The sequence below is a fragment of the Schistocerca cancellata genome, chromosome 4 (genome assembly GCF_023864275.1).
Source record: "Schistocerca cancellata isolate TAMUIC-IGC-003103 chromosome 4, iqSchCanc2.1, whole genome shotgun sequence".
In the NCBI taxonomy this organism is placed as follows: domain Eukaryota; kingdom Metazoa; phylum Arthropoda; class Insecta; order Orthoptera; family Acrididae; genus Schistocerca; species Schistocerca cancellata.
In genome coordinates, this window is record NC_064629.1 from 414,001,508 (window position 1) to 414,013,299 (window position 11,792).

General features: G+C 41.0%; 1 non-coding gene across 1 annotated transcript; it reads left to right on the plus strand.

Annotated features, from left to right (window-relative positions):
• The first annotated feature begins 906 nt into the window (after positions 1-906).
• Trnas-gga (transfer RNA serine (anticodon GGA)) lies at positions 907-990 on the plus strand. Its single transcript is given in 2 exon segments — positions 907-946; positions 956-990. It is a non-coding gene; the product is annotated as a tRNA-Ser (tRNA).
• Positions 991-11,792: the final 10,802 nt, after the last annotated feature.

Genomic DNA, 11,792 nt, shown 5'->3' on the forward strand with positions numbered 1-11,792 from the left:
TTCAACATAAACGCTCTGTGCCTCACTGTACAGTGCATGACAGTGTGTGCATAGTATATATTAATAATCTTCTTTCCTATCCCATTAGTATAATGAAGAGGGGAAAAATTATTAGCTAAATGTGTCTATAAGCGCTCTCATTGCTCCTGTGTTTCAGGAACATTGTCTGACATGTTCGTTTTGGTGATCTAGGTGTTTTAGTGTGGAGAGGTATAATGTTACGTGGGTGTACTGACCTCTGAATTGTTGAACATTTTTGACTCAACGGTCAATGTTATCGTGACACTATACACCTTCCCCATGTGCGTATTTTTATGGATTAAAATGTTCGACTGCAGGTGGAGGGGCTCTTGGAAGGATATTTCGCGAATGAGCTGGCCTCTCAGTTCCCCCGAGTTAAATCCCATCCATCATGTGTGGAATGCGCTGTGTAGTTATATTGCAGCATGCCCACATGCACCAACGACCATCCAACTAATGTCACCTGTGCTATTGGAGGAATGGAGCGCACTACCACAATAACTCCTTACCAAGCTTGTGGCCAGCATGCGAGCAAGCTGTAGAGCACACATTCCCACTGTCGGTGGTCACACACCCTATTAGGAACCATGCATCACCTTTTGTAATGTCCAGAGAACCCTCGTAGGTCGTGGCGACTTCACTGTAATTATTGGCTTTCTATAAAAGTGTCATATCTGTCCGCCTCATAACGTATTTCTTTCTTACCTTCTACACTACTATATACTGTTGCAGTTCTTTTGATGTATGGTGCAAGTCTCATAAAATTGTTACTTGATAATGACACATCATCCGAAAGCTATTTTCACCCTTATGTTTTGCACGCTACTGTAGTTCGATGCCTGTTATGTTTCATAAGGATTTCAAATAGTGGAAGAACACTCGCCGGCCCGAGTGGCCGAGCGGTTCTAGGCGCTACAGACTGGAACCGCGCGACCGCTGTGGTCGCAGGTTCGAATCCTGCCTCGGGCATGGATGTGTGTGATGTCCTTAGGTTAGTTAGGTTTAAGTAGTTCTAAGTTCTAGGGGACTGATGACCTCAGCAGTCAAGTCCCATAGTGCTCAGAGCCATTTGAACCATTTGAAGAACACTCCAGAAATGGTTGCACCAGTGTCTTATATGCGATTTCCTTTACGGATGCACCACACTTTCCCAGAAATCTTCCAACAAATTAAGCCTTCCATTCACCTTTCCTAATACTATTTTAGGTATTAATTGCGTATCACTTCTTAGTATCACGCCTAAATACAAGGATGATATGGCGTGCTGAAGATGTTCACCGCTAATCTACTAATTACACCATATAGTACCGATCTTTCAGTTTGTTGTATGAATTATCTATTGGAAACCATACGTACTAACAGTGCGAAGATTTTCACGAGAGTACCTTCATTTTAATTCTTTTCACTTTCTAAAGCAACAGTTCTGTACTGAAGCTCTTGGTAGTGTCTGTTTAAGGGATGTAGAACAGCCGAGTGTTACTTCTTCCGAAAAAGAAAATGTTTAAAACTAAGGCATAGCACCTAGCAATTCATTTCATCTCCATTATTTTTTTGCAATGTTAATCTCAAATTAGGGCCACTTACGCAACACTCCCATTTGCGTTGATAATGGTGGCGATAATTCGCGGCACGGGCTCCACTAAACACTAAAAAAATGTCGTGTGACTAGGGCCTCCAGTCATGTAGACCGTACGCCGGGTGCAAGTCTTTCGATTTGACGCCACTTCGGCGACTTGCGCGTCGATGGGAATGAAACGATGATGATTAGGACAACACAACACCCAGTCCCTCAGCGGAGAAAATCTCCGATCCAGCCGGAAATCAAACCCGGGCCATTACGATTGACATTCAGTCGCGCTGACCACTCAGCTATCGGGGGCGGACCACGAAACACTGGAAGTGCCGAGGAGGAAGCATGAGCCATGACCGTTCAACTGTCGGAGATTGGTCAGGTAGGATCGCATGTTTGGACGTGGAGGCCACTAGAGCTCAGTCTGCCTTAAGTATCACCTAACTCATCAATCAAATACAGAAGACCGCATGGTGCCGACCGGCTGCCGTGTCATCCTCTGCTATAACGCGCCATTCGGTTTCGGTATGGAAGGGCACCGTCAACACACCCTTCTTTTGAGTGTTGTCGGCTTTCCACACCTTGCAACCTCCAGTACTTATTCAGACAGCTTTGCAAGTGACATCACGAGGCTTAGTGCACCCCTTCCAGTCCTCGCACAAGGAAAAACTCCCTGGCAATACACGGAGTGCCCAGATCTTCCACATGGTAGTCAGATGCGCTGACCACTCAGCTACAGAAACGCAACTATCGATATCCCACACACGAGAATAACTTCGCCACTGGCCTGAACAGGGCACTGAAAGCAAGTGGGATGCGCCCCCGTATATTTTAAATATAGACGATCTCCGCCGTCGTGTATCGCGACTCATCAGTCCAGACGACAGTATTCACAGTGTTGTATATTGGTGTTCCTGCCCCAATGCCTATCCGTCTTGACTGCAAATTGGGGTGAGCAGGGCTACATGTATAGAACAGTAGCTTTGCTAACCTGTTACGCAGGCCCAGATTTATGCATAGGAGAGGTACGCCCGGGATGGGGAGCCGAGAGGAAGGAGGACGCACTGAGATCTCGATCGGCTTTTCGGTAGACTCGATCATTCAAAATTAGAGAAAGGGATGGAAACGTACTCTCTGGTTAACAATAAAATGAAGTTCCCTGTATAAGCTTACAAAGGTGAAAAATAGCCCCACTGAAGCTTTTTGGTTCCTGTTGGAAAAATAGCCAAACATCACGACAGCACTCACATTGCACCTGTCAGCAACAATATCTAATTTTTCAATAGGCAAGTCGTTTTCTCTTTACAAAGAATTAGTTGTAAATTTTTTTCTCTGGACTGCTGCTTTGTACGGAAGACTTAGTGCATTATGTGCGTTGCAAATTGAAGGTGAACTTGTAAACAGGACCAATTGTGCTATAACTAATGACTTACCGAAAAGATTTCTAGGTCTAATGCTAACTTTCTTGGTTATTGTCAACATTGAACAGTTCGCGTTAAAATATGTTCAATTTCTTTCTATGAATAATAGGTTTGATTTGTTTAAATATTATTCTAAATTGAAAATGGGTATTGCATTTCTCTCTTACGTAATACCAATCCATCCAACGGTGAGCATTCTTCTTCCCTCGCTCCGATACAGTTTCTCTTTCAGCCGAAGAAAGATCACTGTAAGCACATAGATAACGTATCATGCTTATTCTATACGTTTCCTTTAACTAATGCCATTGGTGATTACATTTTTGTGATATGTATATTTAATTTCATAGCGCAACCAAAGAAAGTACGAAAAGTGAAATGTTGACTTTGGAAGAAGCGTTTTTCCCCCACTCTCGAACAGTGGTGCGCGATACCCTAGGGACAACGAGTTCGGAGATGGTGCCTCACGCATCGTGAACCCGCGATCTACAGGTGATGAAGTGCTTTACGTCTGGCCAGCGCTCGACTGCCACTTTAATCGGCTCAGACGAACTGCCCAGCTTTTACCCGCTCAGCACACGAACTATGCAACTTTCCGAAGACTATCCTTACCACTAGTAACTAAACTCTGCAACTATGAGCAAGCAGGCGACTTTCTAGTGACCCCTCCCAGCAACGAATCGGTAATCCACAAGTAGAACTGTATAAATTTTAAGTTAAAAAGTCATATTAGATTTAATTATAAAATGTTTAAATAAAGGTAAAGCAAAATCGTAAATACTCCGATTGGCGAAAGGGTGACTTAAAACTGTTTAAAGAAAACAAATTTTACCGAGCTTCAATTGTAAGAACTGTTGTTCAGAAGATATTTTCGAGCTGACGATAATATTTATGCTATGTATGAAACTCAGTTCAGCATATGCAATCCGTTCATTTCAAAACTATGATGTAGATGATTCTTTGGTGATCTTGTCGGCTTTTGGTACGTAGCCAGCGCCGACGCTTCTTACTCGAATGTACCCTTCTCGAGTTGCAGTGAGCCGACTGTAACAGAAATAAAATGAGAGTGACAACTCTCGTACGTATTTGTCGTTCTCCAAAGCGCAGATAACTCGTCTGTCCAAACGAATGTGTGTGCTGTTCCACCTGAAGGGCAAATTTCGGAATTGGAATAGGGATATAGGTGGACCTTTCCTAGACATTTTTCCAGTTGTTGAGTTGGTGTCCGCTTACTCCTTCAGAAGAAGCAGCTCTGTGTTCTCATATTTGTTTCACGGCTCAAGCTGAGAACGAGCAGCCTCTATCATTGTCGTTTCCAATGACTACCAGATGTTCTCCATTTTGAAGAGAGTGTAGCACGACGACTGGAGCACCAACAGGGTTTTGAAAGTGTTCCTTAATCGTTGTGACCAGAACGATAATCAGAATCATCACATATTAAATGTGTATGTGATGTCAAGAGTCGAATTTGGCCCCTCTCTGCATTTCCAGGACCATCCAGTGACGAACTTGGACGACACTTACGTTTTCAGTATTGTGGAAAACTAGCTTCCTAAATACCATCCGAAACGTCTGTTATGGTGTCTATGCACGATTACAGAGTTGCACTGTAGCGAGGGGAGAGTATGCACGATACCGAGGTGGTAACAGCAGAAAATTTGTCCATGGATGTATGATCATCAGACACACAAACTAAATGTGATGCATGTCATATCAATGATTCCACGTATTAATGTATCATTTTACACCCGTATATCGTAGATATTAATTTTAATATACATATATATCGTTGTAGCACATAAAACGTCTCCTTCATTATTCATGGGATGTGTGGCTTTTCCGTGGGACATATACATATACTGCTAAACATAAACTGCACAAAGTAGTTTCATTCAATAGCATGGCTTTTTTGTGGGTATTTATTTTTTGGCTGTTTTTCAGTGTCAGCTATAACTAGTTAGTTTTAAGCGGGGCTCTACAAAAGTCTATTGTTTCATATTCGCATTACGTCTTATCCTTGATAGCACTGTCACAGACATTCTATTCCAGGACATTCTGTGTAACGCGTCGGTGTGTCAGATTATACGCTTTCGTGTTTCCTTTTAGTAGTAACCTTTAGTGCAAAATTCTTCAGGATAAACGTCGAGATAAAGATGGTTAATAAACAGCTAGACTTGTGATATGCTGAATAGACATATCGAGTAGGATTATGTGTTGTTTTTTTTAAGAGGTATAAAGTCTGATCAATATACCTGACACTACATGAACAGTCATGCTCGTTATAACAAGTAAGCGAGAGCGACACACCTAAGGAAATCTCATTACTGTCACAGTTTGCTTACGGGAAGTAAAACTGCGACCCGTTAGTTTCACTGCGAACGTTTCTCTATAGCCCCATATTGCAACAAAATAACTACATTTACAATGAACGTAAAGTACAGAAGAGCGAATAATTACCTCGAAAAGTCAACGTAATCAAACTTAGGAAATTACAAGTTAGTCACAGTTTTAACAAGTACTGACATAGCCTAGGTCATCTGTTTGTTAGATGAACGATACAGAAGGTTGGTTCTGAGCACTATGGGACTTAACATCTGTGGTCATCAGTCCCCTAGAAACTTAGAACTACTTAAACCTAACCAACCTAAGGACATCACACACATCCATGCCCGAGGCAGGATTCGAACCTGCGACCGTAGCAGTCGCGCGATTCCGGACTGAGCGCCTGAACCGCTAGACCACCGCGACCGGCAACGATACAGAAGGTGTTCATCTTAGCTGTTCATCGATACAAAGGTAGTCTTTAAGCAATTCCATTCTATAAGAATCGACATCTATGTATTCTGACTGCTGTGTGCGATGAAGGTTCTTCAACGGATCCGTAACAAAACTTACCTTCATTTCTAAGGATTTATTTCTTCTGTTAAATTTAAAATTTAAGCAGTTACAGGTATGTCCCAGATTCTTCCAAATATCGAGATTCGTAATTTAATAGCTGTAGCACAAACGATACTTGTTGCGGTTCTAATGTTTGCTAGACAGTTTTTTAAAGGAGACCCACACTTCTTAATTTTTTTTCAAGCAGATGTGATCTGTTGTCATCTTTCTGACATCTGGGAAAACGTCAGCATCAGTATCACTTAGTGCTACTTCAGCATTGCATAAAACGTAGTGTGCAGTAACTGATAGTAAAAAGCGTGGCATTAATATTCCGTTAAATTTCACCAGCCAGTCAATCACATGTGCACGTGCCAGGCTACATTGATTCACAGTAAGTGGGCGCTTTTATGCTGGTATACTCAGCTACAGATGTTAAGTATAGAGTGGAGTGTTAGAAATTCTTGTAGAAGAAGCCAGGCAGCGGAGAGTGTGAGCACGATAGCGCTCTCACGTTACACTCGCTGAAGCCGCCTGCTCCAGACACTTGTGATGTGTCAATACGCCGACGGCGAGGCGAAGGAACGCCTCGCTCTAAGTGGCGGAATCTGCTTTCCTGGTGAAACTCGTATGTAATACAAGCAACTGAAGAGCACATTTCCCCCTATTACTTCGCCACACAGCTACTAGTAGACCTATCGTCTTTAGAGTAATGAGCTTTCGCGATTGTTTGCCGTCATAGGTATGAGAGATCCCATTACAGTACGTTACCCTATGGATATTATGGATGTCACTCGTCTTTGATGATTTATTTACAACTAGTGAGCCGTTGAAAATAGTATTGCGTGTCATTACATTAATATGGACTATCTTCTCAAATTATTGGCTCGAAAAATTTATGTTACTAAAGGGCAAACCCGGTTCACGGTTCGTAGTACATCTTGTATGTCGCCTATTTAACAGCTTCCATGGCCAATGAAAATGTAATTTTCAGTATTTCATATAATTATTGGCAGAATTTAACATTGTTAAATGCTAGCTTATTAACAGCTGTAATACTGCGTCACGCTTTTCACAAAGCCAGAAACTGTATATGCCGTGAGGTAGTGTAATTCATGGTGCGGAAAATACCCAGACTATATTCATCCAGTATTTGAGACTGAAAGCATTTCGGGACTTCCAACAAAGTATAATAATGAAGCGTGTTATCTTGTTCAAGAAAATTGGGGCAAAAAAATACAGAGCCATATCCTCGAGTCTAACAAGCATAAAGGTTCAGCTGGCAGGACTTATTTTTGATGTGACCATATTTCATACCAAATATCTTTTAAGTTTATTAGTTTTACGAAAAATGACACAGACAGCCGGTAAGAATGAGATGAGGACTTTCAAATGAGTCGTCAACCCTTTCAGAAGTACTGATCAGTTCACGCTGATTTTACCATACGTAACATAATACGTGTTACAAAATTCTACAACTGATCGACGTTAGAGATATAGGTCTATAGTTCTGCACATCTGTTCGACGTCCCTTCTTGAAAAAGGGGATGACCTGTGCCCTTTTCCAATCATTTGGAACGCTACGCTCTTCTAGAGACCTACGATACACCGCTGCAAAAAGGGGGACAAGTTCCTTCGCGTACTCTGTGTAAAATCGAACTGGTATCCCATCAGGTCCAGCAGCCTTTTACTTGAGAGAAAAGAGGAAAGAAAAAAAAAGGCAAGCCTTCCTAAATACAAATGACTGCCACTGCAAAACAATGTCAATAAACAAGAGAAAGAAATTCGTAGTAATTGCAACACCAATGATAAACTTAGAAGCTCGTTACATTAGTCAATACTTAGGATTGTGATGCTAAGCGATACGAAATGAGACTACACGCGAAATTAGTAATATGGAATGCGAAGGTCAGACCTTGTTTTTCGGGAAGTACTCCGGGAAAGTCAAGGGCATCTTCTGAGAACCTTCTTCTAGATTGTAGAGTATTGCACCAGTGTTTGTGGTGATTGCTGCTCAGAGCCATCGAGCCGCTCAGTTAGAATCGTAAGCGATCGACGTGGCCAACAAATGTTATCGGAGATACGCAGGTACCTCACATTTTAATCTTAACGTGGTCGGTAATGCTGCCCTCATGAAAATCTGGCTACATTTAGAGCAGCTCTCCTGACTCCATCGTATACCTCGTCTTGAGATCATGCGAATGAGATTAGTTTAACCAAGTTTAGGTCTCCCATAATTCTCAACCACTATCACTTCCCTTCATTACCAAATTCACTATTTTTCGATGCCTGTAGTTCAGTCCTGTGAACTGAATCCTTCTGTAGGTCAATAATTTTTTCTCTCCAGTTCTGTTCCTCTTCCGTTATTCGATTTATGTATCTAATCTTCAGCATTCTTATCCAGTACCACATCTGGAAAGCTCCTATTCCCTTCATGTCTGAGCTTATTATCTGTCGACGTTTCACTTCCGTACACAGCTGTGCTCCAGACAAATGCATTTAAGATATACTTCCTAATACGTGAATTTATATATGATATTAAGAAATATTTATTTATCTGAAACTATTTCCTTGCTATTGCAAGTCTGCATATTATTTCAACTACTTCGACCGCTATCAGTTATTAAGCTGCCTAAATAGCAAATGCAGTGTAGAAATATACACTTGTAAACCATGTGGGCAGAACCAAAAACAGCCAATATTTGATCCTAATAACGTCATCAGTGATCTTCATTTATTTATACATTTATTATAATCCACTTTCTCGATTACAACAATGGACTGATAAATACAGATTTACATGGATTGTGTATCCATTTTCATGATTACCTGCTTATCTTTCTTTACTCTTTTTTCTGTTATAAACATGTTAAGTTTACATTGCCTGTAACGTTATTTTTCCTTATTTTTATTTTTCCTATTACTGTCACTCTAACATTTAGATGGCTACCTATGGTTTTCCTATGGCATCTATGTCTATCCTCAGTCAGGTCTTCGTTTACTGTGGCACAAAAAGACACAAATTCTCGTTATTTCAATTTATCTTGAATAATAGTACAGTTATAAGTCCTAGTGCTATTACTAGTGTTACAACAGTCTATATTACTGCTAAAATAGCAAACAGTGTAACTATGACAATTATTTACAAAATCTTTAATATTAACATCACCAACTAGATTCTTCTTCAGCAAGAAAGACTGCTGAAAATTACTTCTACTACTAACATCAATACTAATATTTCTACAATTATTACACCTAAAACTACTAGGATTATTATGGTCACTGAACAGCGGGAAACAGTTAAATGGTATGGATGATGTACAATATCCAATAGGACTGCAAACATTTTATTGATTTAAATTTCACGATTCTTATCGTCTCTTCCAACGGATTCTGTTACAGGGGGTTTGGTGGATAAATCTGCTACAGTGCAGCGAAGTGTGTGGCTGACATATACCACGGCAGAGTTATTATGTCGTGAACTGCTTGACAGTCTAACAGTGTCGCTGTGAAAGATACGGCAACTGTACAACATTCGTTTTGTAAATAACTACAGCCGGTATCGGGGACGCTTCCATCAGTAAGGCCGCAGCCAATACGCTCACACATTCAAGAAAGTCAGAGACGAATCGACATCGTCCTCAGTTTCTCGTGTGCGCTTTTAGTCTTATTTCTTTTCTCTCTCCGCGACGTTTGCCGTAGAACCAACACGCACCATTCGCACAACTTATAGTTTCGGATATTACTTCCTCTCCGGGAGCATTTAGTACTGCTATACGAATGGATAATATTTCAGCAAGACTGTGATTTTCCTTTTTGTGTAATATCCGTCCCTGCGATTCAGTAATGACTTCAAAACGTTATCTTTAGATTTTTCACTCTTTTTTTATTTAAGAAAATCCCCGTCTCGAGTAAAAGTGGATCTGACTTTAAACCCGTATTTTGCACGAGTTAAAACCTGATTTAGAACCATTTTTCAACCAATCTTTTCGTTACCCTCTGATTGCTGTGTTACGAAAAAGTATCACTGCTAATTTCGGCGACTAAAATACTGGCGGATATATATATATATCGGATTTTTAAAATTCCATTTTTTCTACTTCCGACTTTTCATGCTCTGTCTCATGTCATGCTGAGAGGTGAAACAGCATATTTATCGAAAAATTGCTACAACAACAGCTAAATGGACTATAATAACTAGTTTTAACAATTTCTGTGCTTCAATCATGTGAAAAAGGATACAAAAATTGAAATCTTTCGTAGGAAGAAAGGAAGGATGTTTAGAGATTAATATCCCGTTGCCTGCGAGGTAATTAGAGACGGAATGTGTTTCGAAATTAGATGGTACATTCCTAGAGTATATTAAAAAACGCTATATTACAATCCGGTGTGAATGATTCAGCAATGGAACTTGAAAAGTGTGTGACAGATAGCGAAAATAGTCCTCCCTTGTCTTAGTGCTTGCTCTGTTACGATAAAGTATCACTGCTAATTTCGGCGACTAAAATACTGGCGGAACACATGGCAGTTGCCGTAGTCTTTCATATCTTAAATTTAGCCGTCCTAAAGTGTGTTTCGTTCATACAAAAACGCTGTAGGCAGACACTGTGCGTTTTGTACATATTACCGTTTCTGTAACCGTTTTTAGAATTGTATACATCTGTCTGTTCCTGACCACGTATTGTTCTGGGAAAATTTCTCCCTAGCATTATGTCCTCATTTCCTTGATAAATTCATAAATGTAGATACACATTCAAACGGAACAAGTCACATTGCATTGAGTGCAACAGATAGGAATTCATAAACTCTCAAAAAATGACTGTTTTTGGAAACATCTATTTACAACGAAATGACATACTGCTGGGTATTAAAATAGAAATACCATGAAGGTGGCATTCAACACACATAAAACTGGCGTAAAAGTGTTATATGTTTATATATGGAAGTTTTTTGTATGCAAATTAGGTAGCTGTAACACCAACTACTTTCTAAATACATTGCGCAAAAAAAAGGATCATTGTTTGAAACTCCCTCATTTTCTCCCATTTCAACTCCGAAGTTCGAATTTGGCTGTAACATGCATAAAGTTTGCCTCTGTAGTGGTGCAAAAGCTTGAAACCCTGCAACGTCACCCTCGGATTCGGCAACGCTTCAAACAGCAACGTGGCGACACAAGAGAGATAAAGGCCAGAGCTTAGTTCACGTGAGGTGTAGGATGGGTTAATGATTGCACATTGTTACCAAATTTCGCCGCAATTCTGCCCAATGCCACCGTGGACGTGTCACATCATGAGAAGGTGGACACACGCCCTCCCCCCTTACCCCATCTCACACTCTTCTCTTAACGCCTCTGCGATGGATCTAAATACAGCGACGCCCAGCATCAAAATCACGCTGTTTTCTTATGAGCGACCGAGAAACGTTTCAGGCACATTGTTGCCCAGAAGTGACGCGAAAAGGCCTAAGGGAATGTCACAAAGGTCGTCAATGAAGTCACCCCTTCTCTTGAGGCATTAATTTTCATACGTTTCACAATAGAAACCGACAGTTTCCAGTGCGATGTACAAGGGGACTACAGTGTCGTCAACCTTGGAGGCAGCTGACACCCCCAGACGACTCAACGCTTCTCTAAGGAAACAAACGGCTGTAACCTCACTGAACTTTGTCTCACCCCTCGGGAGTGGAGAGCGGCCGGAATGTTTGCTCTGGAATACAGGGTGAAACCACTAGGGAGCATTCAAACCCATTCGATGAAATTCTAACGTGATCTGAAGCAGCAAAGGGTGTTTATGCTTTTTTATCCCTCATTTTTCTCGCCCCCCCCCCCCTGTACTTTTAGCACAAAAGGAGAGTGGGTTGGCTGGGGTGACTTTGACACATGCTGAAATAAAATGACACGGGGTCCA